Source organism: Lissotriton helveticus, chromosome 7, assembly GCF_964261635.1.
Source record: "Lissotriton helveticus chromosome 7, aLisHel1.1, whole genome shotgun sequence".
Taxonomy (NCBI): Eukaryota; Metazoa; Chordata; class Amphibia; order Caudata; family Salamandridae; genus Lissotriton; species Lissotriton helveticus.
The window spans coordinates 1,442,974,597-1,442,998,702 of record NC_136068.1 but is presented as its reverse complement, the minus strand read 5'-3'; the positions used below and the strand labels follow the sequence as shown (position 1 = coordinate 1,442,998,702).

Sequence of the window (24,106 nt, the reverse complement as noted above, 5' to 3'; positions counted from 1 at the left end):
AGAGCTAAAAACCTAGAACAATTACTCTGCAAATCTGAATTTGTAGACAAGAGAAAATGTTAAAACACTTTTCTGCACAGACACACTGGATTCTTACCCTGTCACAATTGTGGAGTCTGCAGACTTGGACGCAACAAAATGGACATGTTTTCACCCACACCTGAAACTACTTTACGAAATACAGAGTAGATAAACTAACAGCAGCTATATCAATGACGTAAATTGAATGTCCATGCAATAAAATGTATGTAAGCAGTACTATCAAACCTTTAAGTACCAGAATATAAGAACATTATCAGAACATAAACTTACCAGAAATAGGTCCACCATTACTAGAACACTTCCATCAGTACCATCTGAACAAACAAAATATAATTTGCTTTGGACTGGTACATATCAAACAACATTCTCGAACTGGTAACAGAGGACTCAATATGAGGAGGCTAGAAAGTGAACTAATACTAAGGTTGAAGTATTCACAAAAGTGATGGATAGAATGCTTAAATTAATCTCAGTCATGGGTAATCACTTGGGCCTCATTTCAGTCCATAGTTATTTTGCACACCATTCCACCTTCGTTTGGATACAGCCATATGCAAATCAGTCTTAACCCTGCTCCAGTAAAAACAGTCCGCCCAAACTGCCAGGCCAGATCCTCCCTGAACCGGAACTCAAGCAACCCAATTCCTGTTTCGCCCTAGTTAAACATAGGGTGGGGTCCAAATTGAAATGGCATGCAGATCTCGAAAGATCATTAAAGTGTTAGTAGACCTGCAGGTCTAGTGACTTGAATAACCCACTTGACCTAACTGTAATGAACTTGACCCATAAACTGGTCCAAACTGTGCAATCCTAGGCAAATAGGTTATTTCGACTCACCTTTTTCTTCATTAGTAATTTGAGAGCACCTTCACATATGTGATATAGGCATGTCTGCTGTACAAAAACTCTTATGTTTGATTTAACAGACTAAACGTTTGTATCATGTATAAACAATAAAGATCTAGCCCAAATAAAAGGTACTCACTTGCCTCTTGGTTCACCAATAGAATTGTCATCATTGTGGGGGCAGGAATGTTGCTAACTTTATGTTTAAAAACTCTCCCTTTTAACAGATATAGTGCTAAAGCATTCTGTAGTAGGCCACTATCATTTACAGACAGCATATTTCCATTGAAATGGCTATACACTTTACAACTGATATTCAGTTTTACTGAGAAAACTATATAACATACAAAGAATAATAGGGAAATTGGATTTCAGCAAATATTTATCATTTGCACATCAAGTAAAGTGTTCTGATTTGTTTTGATCCCATTAAAATATTTTTTTCATCACACAGAATTTTAAAAAAGTGCTTTCCCAACTACTAAAATATATTTAGAAATATTTGTTGTTCATTTCTTTTAAACTGTGTTGTGTTATTCTGTATTACTTCCCCTTACCTAAAGCGCCGGGACACTCTTTTTGAGTAACCGTTGCGCTATACAAAACAATAAATAACATAACATAACATAACATAACAAGATATTTAAATGTTTTTTTAGAAACAAAATTGACATCTTACAGCCTTTATTTGCACATCGCAAGTATGTCAGACATTTTGCTTAACTTTTCTTTCTTTGACTGCTAAATTGGACGATTTTGTAACTACGATCTCCAGGGTAAAATAAGGAACAATCTGTAAGAAGACATAAGCAGGCATCTGATCTGTCTTCGAACACACAGCAACTATAACAAGATTTAAAGGCATCTTCATTGTTGTTTTACTTTCTTAGTTATTAGAACACACATGTCTTTGTCAGCTGTAGTCTCTCGCCAGACTTCGGCCAGTAGTTCCTAGAAATAGCTTGCCCTGATAACATCTGACTCACTCGCCATTGAAAGTGGGCGAGTAGATTTCTCAAGCCTGGCATGGTGTGCAAAATAATGCATGCATGGCAACATTTTTAACCTGGTAAGAGGGAGATTTTGAAAAAGATATCGGTTAAATTGATTTTCCCCATTGACTTACATTGAGGAGGAGGAGATTTTAGGTGGGAGACACCGAAAAAAAAGCCATTTTGGGCTTAAAATTTCGGAATTCTCCTACCTGGATCGGGTCTGTTGGAATGTATGAGAATGAGGGACTGGGATGCGGCCCCAAGTTATTACTAGTAGCTGAGATCAATTCAAGCATTCCATCCATCACCTTTTCGTATACTTTAGTTTACTGCCCTAAGTGGGATGGGAATGTCCACACCTGGGTCCCATGCACACTGCATCACTGGAACCAAGTTATACCTGGCTGATGAGCCCCAACCAGGGCGAAACTAGTACTGGGACTCTTTAGAAACAAAATGTTGCCTATCATTACCCTTGGTTCTTGATACATGTTCGTTTTTTTCTATTTATATTTTGGTTAAAACATATTGGGTTCTCGAATTTTTGATTTGTATATGTTAAATATGTATCCAGCCTTGAAAAGGCTCCAGACATTCACGCCATAGGGGTCGAAACACATGCTGAGTAGTCCTGTTTCACGAACGTCTATATGGTGTCAATAATGCCTGACAAACATCAAGGATTTCAATAATAAAAAAACAATTTTCAGGAGTGTGGCTCACCTACATATTTTGGCCTATCACTTATAGCCCTGCCTAGGAGATGTAGACACCAAGGATTATTACCCCTAACCCCAATTCCAAATTACACGCAGACATGTTATTGCCCCCCCCCTCTCCATCTACAGGCTTCTTGTTTTCTATTTATTGAGGACATTTTCAAGCTTCTTAGGTTTGTTAGCGGTCTGAAAAATAAAAGGGGGCCTTAAAATTTCAGTGGGCAGGGTCCTCCTGGGTTCTAGTTCGTACTCTAACTAGTGCACATGCTCCTCCTGCTGGTGGTAGCCATAGTTGTACTGGTGAACCTCCTTCTAATCATCTTCCTTGTACTACCCCCACCCCAACACCCACCTGCTCTGGTGGTGGTTATCCTGGTCCCCTCCTTTTCCCCTGGTCCTCAGCCTCCCTTCGCCTCGTTCTTTGTTGGTCCTGATGGTAGGACTGTCCTGGTCTTCCTGGTGGTCTTGATGCTCCTGTTTTGGTGGTGTGGGTCTAGGTATTCCTTCTCCTCCTCTTTTGGACTCTCTAGTCCTCCCCCTCCTGGCTCCTCTTCTTTTTCCTCCTCTTCATCCTGGTCCTCTTCCTCCTCCACAAACTCAAATTCATCCACCCCATTATCCCCCTTCCTCCCTGGTCCTCCTAGAGGTTGACCCATCTTCTACCATAGGCCCCCCCTTCCTATGCAACTCCTAATGGTTGCCCTGGTCTATATGGCGATCCTGGTCCTACTCCTCTGCTGATCCTGTTGGTCCTCATCCAGAACCCTTACTCCTGGCCCTGGTCTTCTCCCCCTGGCTTTCCAGCCCTCCTGTACATCCTCTTGATTCTCCAACTTTTCTCCTACTCCGGGAACCTCATTAACCTTATTTTGCTATTAATCAGCCTATTCCTCCCTCTCCAGCCATTTCACTCCTCCACTACTGTAACCTGTACACCGAGACATCTTAAGCAGCCTGACAGAACGGTCCTCTTTCAGACCTACACATTGTCAACAGAGCTGTGCCGAGGAGTCTGAGTTTCCAGTGTGTATTAAAAAAGTGACAGTGTGGCAGAACTGCAATACAAAAGAAATGCTGCTAAAACCACCTTTAGAAACCACTTCAACTAAGGAGGAATGGGGACACCAGCAGTTAAGTGATAAGTGAATGTTCTTAAACAATTAGGGGAACAGCCCCAGAGCTTCATTAGCTTTATTGTGTTGATGGTCAATCTGACCTGCACGTGAGCCTTTCCAGGCCTCACATAATCCACTCGCAATTGCGAGTGAGATTTTACCAGGTCGAGCTATTTTTACCACTTACTCATCCTTGCTGGCGAGTAAACTAAAGCTGGAAGAAACAGGTGTTCTGTTCATTCAGAAAGTGAATGAGCAATTAAGACGCCTTTAAATCTTGTTTTTATCTTGACACATTTGCTGACTGCTCAAGGATAGATATCAAATGACAGTTCAACTTTTTACTAACTGTTGCCTCTCTGTTCCTGGAAAATGGCTATTAATTTTCTTTTACTTATTAAAATAAACGGTTTTTGTCAAGGGAGCTGACAAGAATTGAGAAACAAAAGGATGAAAAATGTCAGGTTTTTTCTCCAACAACATTTAAACTGCTAGTAAGTGAATAGTACAAGAATTTCAAAATATAACCGGAATTATGAAAGCACTTTTTTTTGTAATTCAGAAGTGTGATGCAAACATAGATTTAAATAGGAGCAAAGTAAATCAGAATACTTTACTTGGTGATGTGCAAATGACAAATATTTGCAGACACTTTATTTCCATACATTGTACACTATATAGTTTTAAAACCACCTGTCAGTGACAAATTCTGTGGCCATTTAAATGGAAAATCTGCTGATTGCAAATGGCAGTGTACAACTACTTTATGCTTTAGTTATGTATTCATTAAAAGTGAAAGTTTTTAAACATGATTTGAGAAACAAGTTCAAGTTCCAAACATTCCTGCCCCCGTCCTGATGACAATGCAGTTAATGAACTAAGAGGCAAGTCAGCGGTCATATGCATCCTTTATGTGGCTAGATTTGTATTCTATGTTTAGTTTATTGAATCAAGTAAAATAGTTTTCTGTACAGCAGACGCGCTAAACTTGAGTATTTAAAGGTGCTCTTGATGGAGCAAGGTTACGTATGAAAAGCGACTTGCTTGTAATCAACCCTCTCTAATAACCCGTAATGTACTAAATCAACATGCTTGTCTTAATTAATATTGCATTACACGACATCCAGATGAAGCTTGCATATGTGCTTTTACTAACGTTAACCCGCTTGCATTAAAATGGCTGCTGCTATGCGGTATTTCTTACTGCGCATGCGTCTGTCACACTCACGTGACATGACGTATTCTCTGCTTTGGAGGGAATCTTTTGCTTCTGCGCACTAGAACTAAGATGGCTGCTCTGTGTTACAGCATGCATGAAGCTTGCACTGCTGCTTTTGCTAAGCTGTTCGTTCTGCTTAACCTATAATGCAATAGTTAAAATAAAGTAATGGGAATAGAGTACAGATCAGTGGTATACAGTACATTCATTTATCCTGTGTTCTAAAACGGTTTCTTTTCTATTTTTATGAAACAACAATCTTGGGCCTGGGAGGTGCTATACTCCATCTTGAAAACCCACATTGCGCATGTCCAATTTCAGAAGGAAGAGAAGTCATTTAACCTTGAAGCAATGCCAAGCTACAGCACACAGGAAGATGCGCCTGGGAAGATGACCCGCTAACCTTAGGTGGAAGAGAACATTGTTAACAATGTATTTCTATAAGAACATCCATTGTTTGGTGGAATAAAGATGCATGGGAAAATTAAATTCGATGGGCGGGAACGTTATTAGAATATTCATAAGCAAAAGTTTAATTTTGGTATGGTGTGATGACCTTTCCCCGTCTCTTGACCAATCAAATTTGGGTATCCTTACACTTGCAACATTGGGGCTGGTACACGGACCAGAAAAATAGTATAACTAGGGTAGGTTTAGTTAGTTAATTTGTCCGACTTGTCCGAATAGCTGACCTGTCACTGACCCAACGCACTCAATAGGTGACCGAGAGCAGAGGTGCTGGCGGAGCACTCTGTCAGAAGATTCGATAACCCAATCGGGGTTTGGGAGTAAGGGTGCTGGCGGAGCACTCTGTCGGAGAATTTGATTACCCAATCGGGGTTCTGGCTGTTAGCTGCAGAGAGGGTTGTAGCGCTGGCGTACCAACTTTAACTGTGGGTGTCGGTCTTAGCCTGTGGAGGTCCTGTCCTGATCCAAATCTGGTTGCACCTTTCCTGATTTCTGGTCGGCACCTGTCATCTATGCTGACACTTGCACTTTGGGGCTCAATCCTTTGACTAATCCGTGGCCAGGGTTAGTTCTTCACACCATTCTAGGTAAATATTCTATGTGGGTATGTCATTGTATTGTTTCCTTCTCTTTTCCCACCCTAATGTCAAATGATAAAAGTTTCGCATAATTTTATCTGTTATTTCCTTCCCTTCCCCAACCTTTAATGTCAAATGCGTAAAGACTGCCTTATAAAATCTTTGCATATCTTCATTTTAATCGTCATCTTCCTGATTGAAAATTTTCTATTGCTAAATGTTTGGATTAAGACATTCAAAGAATTTTAGATAAAGAATTTAAACATTTTCCGAGTTTGTGGTTATTATATGAGTGCTAATGTTATTTTTCTACCTATTATTCTAACTCCTTTTTATCCCTTAGGACAGTGGTTCCCAAACTTTGTTGACCCCTGGCTCCCTTGACCTAAGTGGCAGTTGGCTGTGGCTCCCCCCCATTATTTTACCGGTGGACGGGTGGGTGGGGATGTAAGCCCGACCTTGGGAGTACTTCCTGTTGTCTATGTTAAATTAATTGGGATGCAATGAAGGTATTTAATCATATTTGTAACAAAATAAAAATATAAAAGTTGTAAAAGGGGAAAAACAAACTTTTGTTTTATGTGCTGATACGTTTTTTCTCATCGAGAATGTAAATGCGTCGTGAACTCGGTCGTGGGAGGGCGTATTAAAGCCAGTGACCATACTGATGTTTCAGTAATATTTGAATGCCTTCCCCTTTCAGGGACCATCCGAGAGTTCTACTGGGTTTGGTCTAGAATAGATTACACAAATGACGATGGCCCTGTCTGTAAACGCACATTTGAAGATGTTTTTTAAATAAAATACACTTTCTTTTTATTTAATTGTAAATGCATATTCCCTGTTGAATATATGGAATGTACATTTACAATGAAATTTTAAAAATGTGTATTTTGTTACAAAAATCATCTTCAAATGTGCATTTACAGACAGGGCCATCGGCATTTTTCTAATCGATTGTAGACCAAATCCAGTAGAACTCTCGGTTAATCTGGAGTTAAATTCCACCAAGTTAAGACGGAGCCACTCGCTGTTATCATTGCATACTGGAGGAAAAATGCACCCAACAGGCAAACACGCACGCCAAAATTAATTTAATACACCCCTGTCAAGCCCTGTCTGCCAGAACCCTGCCAACGCTCTCTCCCTGCCCCCGGATGTCTCCCCGTCTCTTGTTTTACGCCTTGTGGCTAGCCCTGCGCTAGGAGTGCCCGTTCTGCCCATGCTTGCTCCTTTCGTGACCTCTCCTGCCCCCTCTACCCATTTCTGTCCCCTTCGTGTCTTGAGACTGTCACTTCTTTCCATGCCTGCTTCCTTTGTGTCCTCTGACTGTGTCTTCTATCCACGCTGCTCCCTTTGTGTCCTCAGACTACCCTTCTCTCCATGCCTGCTCCCTTCGCGCACTTAGTCTACTCCTAGTGTCCATGCCTGCTTCCGTCATGCCCTCAGACTACCCTTCTGTCCGTGCCTGCCCCATACCCCTGACTACCCCTTCTGTCCATACCTGCACCCATGCACTGTGACTGCCCCTTCTGTCCATGCCTGCCCTGCACCCTCAGACTGCCCCTTCTGTGCATGCCTCTTTTCTTGGTGACCTCCGACTACCCCTTCTGTCCATGCCATCTCCATACGTGCCTTCTGACTCCCCCTTCTATCCATGCCTACTCCCTTCGTGCACTCAGTCTGCTCCTTGTGTCCATGAGTGCTCCATTTGTGCCCCCATGATTGACACATCTGGCAATGCCTGCTCCCACTTTGCTTTCAGACTTCCCCTTCTGTCCATCCCAGCCCCCTTCATGCTCTCAGACTACCTCGTCTGTCCATGCCTTTCCTCCATGCCTTCCCCCATCTTGCCCTAAGACTGCCCCTTTCCTCCATGCCTGCTCCCTTTGTGCCCTGAAACTACCCCTTTCCTCCATGCCTGCTCCCTTTGTGCCCTGAGACTGCCCAGTTTCTCCATGCCTGCCTTCTTTGTGCCCTGAGACTGCCCCTTTCCTCTATGCCTGCTCCCTTCATGCCCTGAGACTGCCCCTTTCCTCCGTGCCTTCTCCCTTCGTGCCCTGAGACTCCCCCTTTCCTCCATGCCTTCTCCCTTTGTGCCCTGACACTGCCCCTTTCCTCCATGCTTGCTCCCTTCGTGTCCTGAGACTGCCCCTTTCCTCCAAGCCTGCTACTTTCGTGCTCTGGGACTGCCCCTTTCCTCCATGCCTGCTACCTTCGTGCTCTGGGACTGCCCCTTTCCTCCATGCCTTCTCCCTTCGGGCCCTGAGACTGTCCCTTCCTCCATGCCTGCTCCCATTCGTGCTCTGAGACTGCCCCTTTCCTCATGCCTGCTCCCTTCGTGCCCTGGGACTGCCCCTTTCCTCCATGCCTTCTTCCTTCTTGCCCTGAGACCGCCCCTTTCCTCCATGGCTTCTCCCTTCGTGCCCTGAGACTGCCCCTTTCCCTCCATGTCTTCTCCCTTCATGCCCTGAGACTGCCCCTTTCCTCCATGTCTGCTCCCTTCGTGCCCTCTATCCATTATTTCCATGCATGTTCTCTTTGTGCCCTCAGACTCAAGCGACCAACACCCATTGGACTCAAAGGGCTTCAGGCCCCCCCCCACACTGTTGTGTGTGGCAGCCCGGGATGAGACGGCTTCCTGGGCACATACGCAGCCGTACCCAAGCACTTCACAGGTCTTTAAAAGACCATTTGCAGGTTAATGAGGCCTTGCTGTTGTTTCACCCCTTCAAAAAGCCCCTGCAACTTCACTCTGCATGTTGCTTAAAGATCAGACTACCCCTTCTTTCCATTCCTGTTTCCTTAAAGCGGCGGATTTTCCACGATTATGCAGGTGCATTTCTAAATTTCTAGCGCTGTGACTGCAATTTCTCACATCGTGCCGCGGCGCCCCTGTCAACTCATAACGGCACACCGGGGTGCCACGGCGCACAGTTTGGGAACCACGGCCTTAGGACTTTAGGTATCGTTGACAAGGATTGGTAAGTCAATGGTATAGATCCTAAATGAAAGTCATAAATCACTGATTAAACTCACTACAAGTTTATGTTGTTTTATTGGCCCAGGTGAGTATGGTAATCGGAGTCTAGTGACCTGTGAGCTCTATCAGTCGTTCTTTTGGTAGCAGCATGATGGTTAGGGTTTAGTTAAGATAGGTAGTTAGTTATAGGGAACTGGTAAATGAAAATAATTTAGCATTTTTGAAAGTGTATTATTGATTTGTATTGATTTTATGTATTAACCAAAATTGTTCGTACCGGTTTAATGTTTTGTCTGGAATCCCCGGGGGCAGAATAGCGGGTGGTAAATGGAAGCCACACTGCAGTGAGGTCACTTACCTGTAGGAAATAAGTGCATGGTTCGGGAAAACCGGAAGCACTATTTAGGGATTTTCTGTATGAATGTGTGAATAAATGATAGCAAAGAGTTCGCTAGTAAAACTTTTTGTGTGATATCACCTAGAAAGGGTCACATGGGAGCAGCAGGTTCTTCTGAGCTTGATTGATAGCAAAGGGGTTCGCTGGTGAAACTTTGGCCTTAGTATATCCCAGAAGGGATAAGTCTGAAGAAGTAGCAGGTTCTCTAATGCTTGCGTGAAAGGTAGACGGAAGGGTTCTACTTGTAGTATATGAAGAGTAAGCGGAAGAGATTTACTGGCAGAAAGTGAAATTTGTCTTTCCTTTGAAATTAGTCACTCAGGTACAGTGGCAAATGTTTCTACGTTGTTGAATAATACAATTTTGCATTAAAAATAAAAGAAATTAAGTTTTTATATTACCTTGCAAAGGAGGGAGTCAGTCGCGGAGCTGCGCTGACGTCACTCAGAGCCGCGCTGGTATTGGTTGAGGCAACTGGTGTGTAGCTGAGATAGTAATTGTAAAGGAGGGGTGAGAGTGGGAGCGTGAGAATCAGTCTCACAAGAAAAGCCGCACAACTATTGGTTGGATTTATTTGAATTCAAAATTTTGATTGGTCACTAGAAAATAAAAGATGCGCTAGTATTGGAAGAAATTTTGTCAACAATTTTGAGAGTTATCCTGAAGATTCGCGTTAAAAATATATGTGGCACATAGGTCCATTAGTAGGAAATAGACCCGATAGAAAATATTTGGGGTTTGCACAAGAACAGCATATAAGAGGAAGACCTTTTGTCATGTACGGAGAGAAGAGAAAAATGTCATTCATTAAAAGAATTAAGAATTATTTCAAGAAAGATAAGGCAATTAAAACAAGAGAAGGGATTATTATTCCACCTCCAAATACGCCTGCATCATACATGATGGTTGAAAGGGGCTATCACACTTGTGTGTGGTTAGAAAATTGGATGGAGTACACAAAAGACGATGGTGTTTTAGCATTTCCAGAAAATGGTACGTTTAATGGCAGAGTTTTGTACAATTTGAGAACTCGCATGAATGAACTAAATCCTAGACCTAGATTAACGCAGTATGAGGCTTTGGAGGAATGGGAAACTGAGGCTTTCGAGCGAGATAGACACAGAAGTAACAGTAATTGGAGTAAGTATTATCCACGATTTCCAAAAGAGTCAAGAGACAAACAAATGAAAAAATGGAGACAGTCTAAGTTAGTGGAAGGGTTATATCCTGTATTAACTTTAGAAGAACCCAATGGAAGCAAACAGACTGAGATAACAAAGCATTTAATGACTAGTGGTGAATCAGATGATGATTACTTAAGAGGAATTATTGACCACCTTATAATGAGGAACCAAGCACAGTTAATCCAAATGCCCCGTTCCTGAAACCTCCTTTGATCCCGCAAGTAGTACATGAGACCTCGTTAGAAAAAGTATTACAAGACAGGGAAAGAGAAGCATTAAATAAACAGAGAAGTGAGTTAATTCAGAAAATTTCCCAATTGAATATGAGTCCTGAAGCTTTAACAATACCAGTAACAATTGGTCCAGTTGTTCCTTTATATGGGGATAAGCAGATTACTCCTAAAACTCCTGTTTTGACTACTCCTGTGGTTCAGCCAAGAAAAGAAACATTATTAGTGGAATATCAAGCAAGTGAATGTGAATCAGTGATTTCCCTGATGGATTTACCAATAAGAGAACCAGTGGGTGATCAGGAAAACCACTCCTATAAATACCAAAGAAGGTCAAATGGAGACATCCTCAGGCACAAGAAGTGCCACAGTAGTAACTCCAGAAGAAATAGAGAGATGGACACGAGAAATAGAGAAACCAAAATCACAGCCAAAGGTATTGAACATATTCAAATTAAGAGTAGAATTAGAAGAAATGATGGCTCGGATTGTGGGGTTGGACAGATTAAATACATTCAGTGAAGATGAATTGTTGTTTACATGTAAAAGCATTACCAGAAATACAAGAGTGTTTCATGAAAAATAACAGACATGGCTGCTTATATGGGAATTGACATTGGAAAATCAAAAGTGTTACAGAAACAGAAACTATATCGAGCCGAGTTTTCTGACAAAGATTCGGAAAATATGAATGTGTCAGGTAGAAAGGTACAAATTAGGGAGCTTATGACATTATTGCAAAAATGGGGTGACTTAGAAAACTAGATGGGCAAAGAAAAAAGAAGAGGCGCGATCAAAGCAACCTGCATCTGAATATGTATTAAAAGAAGCAGAAGCGGTGGAAAGGTTGTGTCCCATGAGAGAGGTACTAGGAGGAGGTTATGTACATGTCCCATGGTCCCGACAGGATATATTGTCATTTACAAATGATTGTCTGTAGAATGGTACAGACAAGTCGAAAGATTTGTGAAGGTTTCAAAATGTCTTTTAAAGGATTTGGATGGGTTATTTGACATTGTTGTTCCTGTAGATTTGTGGACAGATTGTAAAACTGCTGTTGATTGGCCAAGTGAGGAATACCCTAGGGACCCAAAGACAGGAGCTCTCTCAGAGGACATTATGAAAAAATATAATCAAGTAATATTGTATGTATTTCAAAGGGAAGGTACCTGCGAAAGAAGCTGATTGGACTAGAATAGATAGAACTACCCAGAATAAAGATGAATCTGTACATGCATATTATGAACGCCTGTTACAAGTATTCAAACAGTACAGTGGTTTGGACAACATAGATATGAAAGACATGACGCATTTCATCTATTGGTTTGTGTTAGGATTAAGGCCAGAAATTTCACAATGGATTAGAGATCATAAAAATCTGTTGGCAAGCCAAGCCGATTGATGAAATTCTTAAATATGCAAAATATTGTGAAGATGAACTTGACAATAAACAAAAAGAATTAAAAGAAAAGGTAATGTGGGCAGAACAACAGGTGCTCCAGTTAAGTCAAACGAATAATAACCAGGCTCAAGGAGATGAGAATGGGGGCAAGCCAAGGGGAAAATTCAACAGAGAGGAGGAAAAGAAGTAGTTTCCCTGTCACGGCTGCGGCAAGTTGGGGCACTGGAAAAACGAGTGTAAGGCCATACAAACCAGTGATGTGCAAACTAATGATTTGAATCCACAGACGCAGAATGAAGTGCCTCGGAAACAACAGCAGCAGGTAATACAAAACCAGTTACCACTAGCGCCTATGCCAAAATATAGGAGCAAAGCACATCAGAGTGTGGATACCACAAATCTGGAGGGAAGATATAAGAGAGCTCGCAACATCACAAGGCGCATCCTTGCCGGTAGATCAGTCAGGTCCATACATTGAAGTAAATGTTGAAGGAAATAATGTCACTTTTCTATTGGACACTGGTGCTACCCGTTCTATTGTAAGAACAGCAGACGTTCCAAACCTACCCTTCTCGGAAGAAACGATCCAAGTAGTGGGCGTTTCTAATAAACAAATTAGTACCCCAGTTACAAAGCCAATGGAAGTTAAAATAGGCAACTTTAAAGAAATGCACAGATTTGTTGTATGTAATTCAAGTCCAGTGAACCTGTTAGGCATAGACTTGTTGTGCAAAATGAATTGCACTATCTTCTGCACCCCAAGTGGTGTTGAAATACAAACTCCAGACGAAGACGGAATCTATAAACTAATGTTAGCAAAGCCCAAAACAGAGAATAAAATGTTTACTGTGGAAGACTTACCAGAAGAATTACAGCATACTGTGAATTCTAATGTGTGGGATTTCACGTGAAAGGATGTAGGATTAATGGCAAATGTTGACCAGATAAAAGTGACAATAAAAGAAGGTGCAGTCTACCCAAATACACGACAATATAAAATGAGCTCAGAAATTAAAGCAGGAGTTGCGGCAGAAATAAAGCGCTTGGTTAAGACAGGTATTTTACAGGAAATAATGAGCAGTCCATGTAATTCGCCCATAATTGGCATAAAGAAACCGAGCAGAAAATATAGGGTCGTACAAGACCTTCGAAAAATGTATAAGATTGTTGTCCCATGCTGTCCAGTTGTGCCAAATCCTGCAGTGATTTTATATCAGATACCGTGAGAATCTGGATGGTTTACTGTAATAGACTTGTGTCACGCCTTTTTCTCGATTCCTTTGCATCCCGACAGTAAATGTCTTTTTTCTTTTGGATTCGACAGGCATGTGTACGTCTGGAACCGCGTTCCTCAGGGTTATGCAGAGTCCATCGATTTTTAATCAGATTTTGAAAAAGTGCTTTGAGACTTTAGTGCTGCCCGAAGGTCAGTTCGGGTCCAGTATATAGACGATCTATTGGTGGCATCTAAATCCCGAAATGACTGTGTTGCTGATACCATTGCCTTGCTAAATCCTTTGGGTGAAGGAGGGCACAAAGTGTCACCTGAGAAACTACAATTCTGTACCACATCAGTGAAATATCTGGGACACCAGATAGAAAGAGGGGTCAGAAGAGTCACCTCATAAAGGATCAGAATAATCAAAAACATGAATCTACCTCAGACTCAAAAAGAGATCAGAATGTTTCTTGGGGTTGTAGGATACTGCAGACAGCGGATTGTGGGATCTGCAGTCCTAGCAAAACCTCTAATACAAATGACAAAGAAAAGAGCAAAGTACCCAGTAGAATGGGATGATGAAAGCATGACTGCTTTCTTGAAATTACAAGAATGGCTGTCTACAGCTCCAGCATTAGGGATGCCTGACTTTTCAAAATATTTTGCACTATTTTGTGACGCACAAGATAATTGTACACTTTCAGTTCTAACTCAAACTCACGGTCTGATGCGACGTCCTGTGGCATATTTTTCTTCCACACTGGACCCAGTGGCATCTGCATTTCCAGGATGTCTAAAGGCGGTAGCTGCAACTTTCATGAGTCTTGAGCAAAGCGAGTCCATCATTATGGGACATCCTGTAACTGTCGATGTTCCACATGCAGTTGTGATATTACTGACCAGGACGAAAACCCAGTATCTGACTCCTAGTCGACTGACTAAGTATGAGCGAATTCTTGTAGGTGAAGGAAATGTAACCATTGCTAGGTGTAATATTTTAAACCCAGCAACACTGCTACCTGATTCACACTTTGCAGAAGTGAAGGGAGAAGTCGAACATGATTGTATCGACCTGACTGAATACAGTACAAAGCCACGCCCAGACATAAGAGAAGAGCCATTAACTGATTCCGAATATGAGCTATTTGTGGATGGCTCATGCATGAGACATGACGAAGGAGGTTTAAGCGCTGCTTATGCAGTATGTACTTTGTGGGGCCCAATTGAAGCATCCTATTTACCTGGAGTCAAGTCTGCACAAGTAGCTGAATTGGTTGAATTAACAAAAGCTTGCAAATTTGGGAAGAATTGGAAAGTAACCATTTACACTGATAGCCAGTATGGTTACGGGGTGGTGCACGACTTTGGCCAGCTCTGGATGCAAAGGGAGTTTCTGACTTCTTCAGGTACCCCTATCAAAAATGGTCATTATGTAAATGATTTGCTTGATGCAATAAAATTACCAAAAGAAGTGGCTGTGGTCAAGTGTGCTGCTCACCAATCTGGTAATGACTAAGTGACAGCAGGTAACCAATATGCTGACCAGTTAGCCTAACATTGTGCAAAATACAAAATGGTTGTAAACAAGAAAATTGAAACAAGTGAAAACAGCTACCAACTTATGTTGCTTGAAGGTGTGAGAACATGGGAGGAAGTGAGAGATTTGCAAAATGAAGCAGAACCAAAAGAAAGAGAAGATTGGAGAAAGATAGGTTGTCAGAGAAGGGATGAAGTTGGTGTTATTGTTTACCTTGATGGTAGGCCTGTGTTACCAGACTGTATGCTTGCTCCTATGGCTAGGATGTACCATGGAGACTCTCATCTGGGAAGAGATGCCATGATACATTTGTTCAGACAATCATGGATTATTGCAAAATTCAGGAACAAAGCAGAAGCACTTTGCCAGAGATGCTTAATTTGTCAACAAATGAATCCTGGGAAGAAAACTGTAGTGTTACCAGGAAAGATTGGGAAGGCAGAGGGTCCCTTCATACGATTACAAATTGATTTCATCCAGTTACCCCCTGGTCGAGGACTGAAATACATCCTTGTTATTGTCTGTTTGTTTTCTAAATTGGTGGAAGCTTACCCCACAGGTAGAAACGATAGCATTACTGTAGCCAAACTCCTACTCAGAGAACTCATACCACGTTTCGATTTTCCAGTAACGATTGAATCAGACCGAGGCTGCCATTTTAATAATGAAATAATTGGCCTAATCTGTGAAGCATTCAAAATTAAGCAAAGGCTGCACTGTGCATACCGCCCAGAGGCTTCAGGAGTGGTAGAACTGAATGGAACAATCAAGTCAAGATTGGGAAAGGTGTATGAAGCTACAAAATTAGAGTGGCCAGATGCTTTACCTCTTGTTCTGATGGGACTCAGAAGTATTCCAGATCAGAACACAGGCTTGAGTCCACATGAAATACTGATGGGAAGAGCAATGAGGCAGGCATGGGTGCCAGGACACAAGCTAATAAATATATCTGATGACTTAGTACTGGAGTACTGCAAAGTACTGGCTGACCAAGTGCGATCTATCTCTCACCAGGTTGGGGAAGACGCAGTCGCCAGACAAGCCACTCCAGCACATGACCTGAACCCAGGTGATTGGGTAGTGTTAAAGAAACACACTCGGAAATCTTGTCTTGCACCAAGGTGGGGAAAACCATGACAAGTAATCTTGGTTACCACTACAGCTGTAAAGTGTGAAGGAGTTCCACACTGGATTCACACCAGTCATACGAAGAGAGTGACTGAACCGGATGACATTGAAGCTGAAGGTTGTGCAGCTGAGGGGTCTCAAGATATAGATCCTGAAGTAGCTGAAGAGGAACAACCGAGCACCAGTCAGGTTGATTGGATTCCAGTAGTCGACATATCTGCAGAATACGTGAGAACCAGAAGTCAAATGTATCTAGACAGTCAGAGTGATAGTGAGGACGAGATAGGTCTAGAAGAACGTACTCAGATTACAGAAATCCAACCCAGTAGTAATTCTGAGGAGGACCAGATAAGGAAAGATCAGAATACTCAGACAAACGACACTCCACCAAGAACTCTAGAATCTGAGGAGGGACAGACAGGAATTAGGGCGAGAGCTCAGGCAGAAGAAAATCAAGAGTTCAAAGAGCTTGAGCAGGACCAGATAGTTGATGAAAGAAGTGTTCAGGAAGAAGAAGGCAAAATAAATAAAAATCAAAGTCAAATTCAGCAGACACCTGAACAAGGCCAGAGTAGTAACCAGGCAGAAGAAACAGACGTAAGACCTGGACCTAGTCAGATAGAGAGGGATACAGAAGATAGCATTGAAATAGATGTGCCACAACTAAATGAAAATAAGAGATCACTGGAAGAAGAACAGAGCACAGTGCCAGCTAAAAGACTCAGAAAGGGAGACAAGTGGCCAAGGTTTGTCAAAAGACTGAAATTTCGCCTAAAGACAATAAATGAAGAACAAGAACAAGTAAATGAAATAACAAGTCAAGATGAACAATCTACAGTACAACCAAGAAGGAGAAGTCCACGACTGAAAAGGCGGAATAATAAATTCAAAGGCCCTGAATGGACTTATGTAATCCTTGAAGACTTTGAAAACTTGGAAATAAGTGACGAAAGTGATGAAGATATAGTTGCTGATCAAACCGAAGAAGAAGAAATACCAACTCGAAAAATTTCACAGGTTAGAAGACTGTATAAAAGTTAGAAAGAGGGGTTAAGTCTCCTTAGTCAGACATGGCTGATCATACTATTAATGGAAGACCGAAAAGAAACTGTTTCAAATCATGCTGTAGAATATGCATAAGTAGTATAATAATAGTACTTATAGTATGGTTAGGTCTAACAGTAGTATTCCTTATACAATGAGTAGAGACATGAAAAATAACACTAACACACATGAGAAAGTAATTACACCAGAAAAGATAGATATACACGAAAAGACACTTAGTATCAGACAACAGAAAATAGATTTAGAAGCATCAGATGAGGAAGGGTTACATTATACTAGAATCAAAAATAGAACACACTTGAATGTATTTGCAAATCTATTAGTACACTATGTAGAAGCTATGGAAATAGAAGATTGCTATGTGTGTATGTGGTTGCCCACATCAGTTGCTGAAAGGGTCAAATATCATCATTTACCGATAACATATGGTATTTCATGTTGTATTTTGGCTAGCTTATTTTACAAGAAAGGACATTTACAATACTATTATTCTAACTTAGGTGTAATATTTTCTGAACTTCTTATACGTAGTAACCTGAATCGTGTACACACTAAAAGTGATGTAAAACGTTATATGGGTGAATATTTTCTAACAATAGGTACAATAGATATAGTTGAAGCACACAAGAATAATTTAACATGCTTATTACATAAAAAAGAGAAAACATGTTTTAATATGGTTGAAGAAAGGAGAGAGGATTTCCCAAGAAAGGCAAATGATAAAAATCATAAGATTCCTAAATGGGCTGAAAATATGGGGTTCACCACAAATGGCAAAACTCATGCTGCTATGTTGCTGGATTTTCAAAAGAAAGGGAAACTCTGTCTCCATAGAGAAAGAACAAGTTATTCTAATAATATATTCATTGGTTCCAGTGAATGTGAACACAATTATAAGGTAATTGGGGGCTGGGGTTTCAAATATGGGACTGAACCTGTGTTTCCTGGAATTTATTTTATATGTGGAAACAAGGCATACTACAAATTGACAGATCATTGGTATGGGAGCTGCTATTTTGGAATAGTGTTCCCAAAGATATATCATGTGAACCAAATCACTGGAAACTATGAAGAAACTAATGCATTAACACGTAGCAAAAGAGCTGGTTTGGGAGAAATAGTAGGTGATATATTTAGTGCATTGATACCTACAGTGGCAGTGGCTCTGACCACACAAAGAACTTGCAAATTGTCAACAGTAGTGGATCGTTTATCGACTGACACTGCCAGAGGGTTTCTAATGGTCAATACCGAAATGGTTGAGATCAGATCAATGGTTATACAAAATCGACTTGCTCTTGATACATTATTATCAAAAGAGGGCGGAGTCTGTAGAATGTTGAAAGAGCAACATTGTTGCACTTACATACCTGACAAAAGTGTCGAAATTAAAGGGTATGTGAGGAATATTACACATTTGGGAAAAGAGCTTAAACCACTGGAGGTTGATAGTGCATGGAAGAGACTGACTGATGGTCTCTCCTCTATAGGTAGTTGGATAACTAATGTAGGGAAAAGTTTTGTGGGTAGAATATCGATGCCAATGGTGGGAATAGCCCTACTAATCCTAGGGATAGTAGTATGCTGCAAATGTCGTAAACACAGAAAAATATATACAGTAAATGAAAGAGGGAAGAAAAGGAACTGCAATAAGATGGAACTTGAAGAATTAAACGGGAAAATATATAAGAAAATGAAAACTTTGCATTTAAATAATGAGAAAAATCCTAGAAGAAAGTCTGAAGAAATTGTGTTGGGTGAAATGTGAAAAGTTGGCATCTGTTTCATTAATTAGTGATGATATAAAATATCATCAAAGAGGGGATTGATAGAGCAAGGTTGCGTATGAAAAGCGACTTGCTTGTAATCAACCCTGTCTAATAACCCGTAATGTACTAAATCAACATGTTTGTCTTAATTAATATTGAATTACACAACATGCAGATGAAGCTTGCATTTGTGCTTTTACTAACGTTAACCCGCTCGCATTAAAATGGCTGCTGCTATGCGGGATTTCTTACTGCGCATGCGTCTATCACACTCACCTGACATGACGTATTCTCTGCTTTGGAGGGAATCTTTTGCTTCTGCGCACTAGAACTAAGATGGCTGCTTTGTGTTACAGCATGCATGAAGCTTGCACTGCTGCTTTTGCTAAGCTGTTCGTGCTGCTTAACCTATAATGCAATAGTTAAAATAAAGTAATGGGAATAGAGTAGAGATAAGTGGTATACAGTACATTCATTTATCCCGTGTTCTAAAACTGTTTCTTTTCTATTTTTATGTAACGACAATCTTGGGCCTGGGAGGTGCTATACGCCATCTTGAAAACCCACATCGCGCATGTCCAATTTCAGAAGGAACTGAAGTCATTTAACCTTGAAGCAATGCCAAACTACAGCACACTGGAAGATGCGCCTGGGAAGATGACCCGCTAATCTTAGGCAGAAGAGAACATTGTCAGCATTGTATTTTCATAAGAACATCCATTGTTGGGTGGAATAAAGATGCATGGGAAAATTAAATTAGATGGGCAGGAATGTTATTAGAATATTCAGAAGCAAAAGTTTAATTTTGGTATGGTGTGACGACCTCTCCCCGTCTCTTGTCCAATCAAATGTGGGTATCCTTACACTTGCAACATAGGGGGGGGGGTACACCGACCTGAAAAATAGTATAACTATGGTAGGTTTAGTTAGTTAATTTGTCCGACTTGTCCGAATGGCTGACCTGTCACGGACCCAACGCACTCAATAGGTGACTGAGAGCAGAGGTGCTGGCGGAGCACTCTGTCAGAAGATTCGATAACCCAGTCGGGGTTTGGGAGTAAGGGTGCTGGCGGAGCACTCTGTCGGAGAATTTGATGACCCAATCGGGGTTCTGGCTGTTAGCTGCAGAGAGGGTTGTAGCGCTGGCGTAGCAACTTTAACTGTAGGTGCAGGTCTTAGCCTGTGGAGGTCCTGTCCTGTCCAAATCTGGTTGAACCTGTCCTGATTTCTGGTCGGCACCTGTCGTCTATGCTGGCACTTGCACTTTGGGGCTCTATCCTTTGACTAATCCGTGACCAGGGTTAGTTCTTCACACCATTCTAGGTAAATATTCTATGTGGGTATGTCATTGTAGTTTCCTTCTCTTTTCCCACCCTAATGTCAAATGATAAAGTTTCGCATAATTTCATATGTAATTTCCTTCTCTTCCCCACCCTTTAATGTCAAATGCGGAAAGACTGCCTTATAAAATCTTTGCATATCTTCATTTTAATCGTTATCTTCCTCATTGAAAATGTTCTATTGCTAAATGTTTGGATTTAAGACATTCAAAGAATTTTAGATAAAGAATGTAAATATTTTCAGAGTTTGTGGTTATTATATGAGTGTAAATGTTATTATTCTACCTATTACTGATTAGAGTAAAAAGTACACAGGTTATTTGATTAAACTCACTACAAGTTTATGTTGTTTTATGGGCCCAGGTGAGTATGGTAATCTGAGTCTGGTGACCTGTGCGCTCTATCACTCTCATAAGTGTTTAAGAAGAAAATGGCATCTCAGTAAATTAAAATACTTGCCCAGAATCACATCATTTGAAGCCATTTTATGGGTCAAGAGCATTATAATTAGGTTGAGTAGATAATTTAAATCACTAGACCTGCAGGTCTAATAACAATCTTTTTAGGATTTTTCGAAGCCTGCTTTCACTTAACCGCGGCGCGAATTCCGCCGTGGCGCAGCGGGTTGAACGAGTGGGCGGGGCCGAGTCGGCTAACGGATGTGCGCAGCACTACTGAGGTAGTGCTTGCGACGGCCGTTGGCCGAAGCACATATCGAAGGGGTTAAGCTTATTTTCATTATTTTTTCAGCCGATTTTTATACAGATATGGAAGCCAATGAAGGATGACCAAGTATGGACCAGTTTCAACACCAAATTTTATGATTCGCTGACGTTCAGCCCATGCAGGTCCTAGCCCATTTAACTCACGGACTACTTACCTGCGCGTGTGAACTGCAATTTTGCTAGGTGCATCTGACTCAGGCAAGCCTGGGAGCTGGACACAGTTGCAGTTAAAAGAAGGTGCACACATGTACTAACAAGGCGTGTCCCTGTAGAGTTCTTACAAAATCTATAGCTCTATATTCAGAAACATTCTCCACCACCAAAGACAGGTGTATCACTACTGTGTGAGGGAGGCTTTCTCACAGGAAGTGTCTAAATGCAAAGTGGAAGCTGCGCCTACTGTAGGTTGTAAGAGGAAATGCAGCATAATAAGGACTCCCTTGCTGGAACTCAACAATGAGGTGAGTGAAGACGCACAAATGCACTGTAGCAAATTAAGTTCCAACAGCTTCCTAATTTAAAAAAAAATGGGATACAATTCCACGTGCTGGACAAGTAATTACCATCAAACTTCAAGCCTTTAAATAGACATTGTTCAAGGTATAATGTTTACCTAAATACTCTAAAAGATTTGCTAGGATCCTCTCCTGGGCCTTATGCAACAAGCTGAGCGAATAACTGGGACATCAAAGAGTACATCTCATCTCTAACAAACACTTCCAAAGCCTACAGGTGAAAGGCAAGTGAGTAACTATTAGCTTTTCCAACACTTGTTTGCATTGGTATTGGCTCTCCGTCAACATGGTCACCAGTGCGTCGCAACACGTGCCCGGGTGAATAGGAGAACAAACGTGAAGAGCACAAGGAAGCAATGCGTTTCACTCTAGGTCTGAAAGACAATTAAGGACACGATTCCCATCAGGTCAGCTATGGAAGCATAGAAATCATTCAATTAAAATGCGACAAGACCGATGCTCCTTGAGCGAGGCAAGTATAGGAATAGGGAAGAAAGCCATTACATCAAGAGCAAGGAACGGAGATAGACAAGAAAGCCACTGAATCATGATTGAGGGGCGTACACAAACCCACTCATGGTCTACAATGAATACAATACACCTGCAACGGTCCATAAGCGAGACCTAGTAAAACCAGAAAAATTTTTTTTACTCAGTTGGAATATAAAGCCCCTTTTTGAGAATGTTTGGGCTAAAACATCTCCAAAAGAACCTAATCCAGATTATTGATGGTCTCAAAATAAAATGTAGCACAAAAAATCATATTGCCAACTTGAATGACTGTTAAAAACACAGCTTTACAAACCTACACGGCAATTGGTAAGGAAAACTAAAAGTTTTATTAGACTAAATCATAATTAAATATGTGTTTGATGCATGCAACAATGGGAAGGTTCAATAACGGAGATTAAGTTAAATATATGGGCATTTTACAATAAGCATAACTGTTCTTTATTAAACGGCGTGCATGCGGTAGTAACTGTACTTATGTAAAACGCTCAGGCAGCCTTTAAAATTACAAACCAATACATAAATAAATACACGTGTAGTAAAAATATCGTGATGGGCAGCATAAACAGTGTGTAAAACAGTGGCCACACTGAGTCAGTAAAGATCGGAGCGTTGTTGCTAAAATAGGCGCGAGCGGTTTATGCACTAGTGAGCTTGTCAAAACTAAGGGGCAAGTTGTGCTTGCGTGTCACGCTTACCACTCACAAGCTGTGAATTGGTCAAAATAATGCTATCAGCACCAGAGTTAAATTTCGTACAGTTCTGAGACAATGGTGCACATCACGCTACGATTGTGATAAAATATTTGTTTCCCCAAAAGTGCATTTTTTAATTAAATATTTATGCAAAAAGGTTTAAGTTCAGAAGCCACATATCTTATCGAAAGGTAAGCATGCAGACTATTCGTTACTATTTTTATGAATGATGAGTCTTCAATAATTGCTCCTCAAACGGACAAGTACACAATAAACTCCTTCAAGGCTATGATTGTGCGAATAAGAATAATGCAAAGCTACTACTGAGCTAGTGTAGGAATAGTGAAATACAGAGTGGTGTCAAAATATGTCAATAATGCTGCCAGTGCCAGAATAAGCCCAGAGACTACTAAGGAGGCACGTTGAATGGCACTCAGGCGCTGCTTGGCTCCACGCAGTGTGTCCTGGTTTAAGTGGGGGCGGACCCCAATCAGCTGCACAACTGGGTGTCAATAAATCACTTCATACTTGGAAAGCACTGGCGCTGATGTGCGTGAGGAACAAAAGACACGCCACTGATACCTGCTCCTAGGAGGAACCAAGATATGAATCACTGGTGATTCCCGAGCTGGAGGGAGTCGGGAGGAAAGGGACAGCAATACGCAGCGGCCGAGCTGGAACGGGGGTTTAGCCACGTATCCAGAATTCCGCTGGACAATCCAGTTATGCGCGACTGAAATCTTTTTGTCCGTTATTACTCCTTTAATGGACGTCTTCTGTTCCGTAATTACAGTGTGCAGGCCAGACCTCAGGGCACCAACCCAGGAGCTGGCAGCCAATCTCTTAGGAAAAGGGATATTCGGTTAAGTCTGAGAAAGTATGAGGATCATGGATTGGCTGGGAAAATTCGCGACAAGAGATTTGCTAAGACTGTTCTCGTTGCTTATTGGCTGCCGGGCTGCACTTACCTTGGGATTGGCTGGACAGAAGCTTAGCATTTGTGCATTAGAAGGACGTAGCTTTGTGTTACAGCCCCTGATACATTTGTTTCTTTATTTATTGCCGCTTTATACAGCGCGGACTTTACCTAAAGGTGTCAGAGTCCTGCATGGACTTTGTAGGGGAGGATGTCAAGTTTCGTTACACCACTGCTGCCCAAGTGACGCTCCTCTTCTTTTGCTTCCATGTCCGCAAGAGCAGGTATCCCGGTGTGGAACACAATTTGGTGTAACATGAGTGTGTTTAGCCTGCTATCTTCGGACCTCTTTTCTATTGGACAGATGTACTGTAGCCCCGCCTACTCGGTAGAGACGCACCTTCCTCCCTTGCTAGCAGTTGCTGCCCCGAGCTTCCTACTGCTGATAACACGCCTGACGCTTTATTATTTATTTATTTAATGCGCTTTTATATAGCGCGAACTTTACC

At 41.4% G+C, this 24,106-nt stretch overlaps 1 protein-coding gene across 5 annotated transcripts in view; it reads right to left on the bottom strand.

Moving 5' to 3' along the window:
- The window catches only part of LOC144770344 (uncharacterized), a 502,241-nt gene extending 478,358 nt beyond the window's left edge, over positions 1-23,883 (bottom strand). For 3 of the 5 annotated variants that reach the window (XM_078654800.1, XM_078654803.1, XM_078654802.1), the window contains exon 1: positions 23,264-23,503. The gene's annotated coding sequence lies outside the window, so the exon portion shown is untranslated. Of the gene's footprint in view, positions 1-23,263; positions 23,511-23,768 lie in introns of those variants that run through there. The other 2 variants (XM_078654801.1, XM_078654799.1) reach the window with 2 other exon arrangements.
- Between the last annotated feature and the right edge of the window lie 223 nt (positions 23,884-24,106).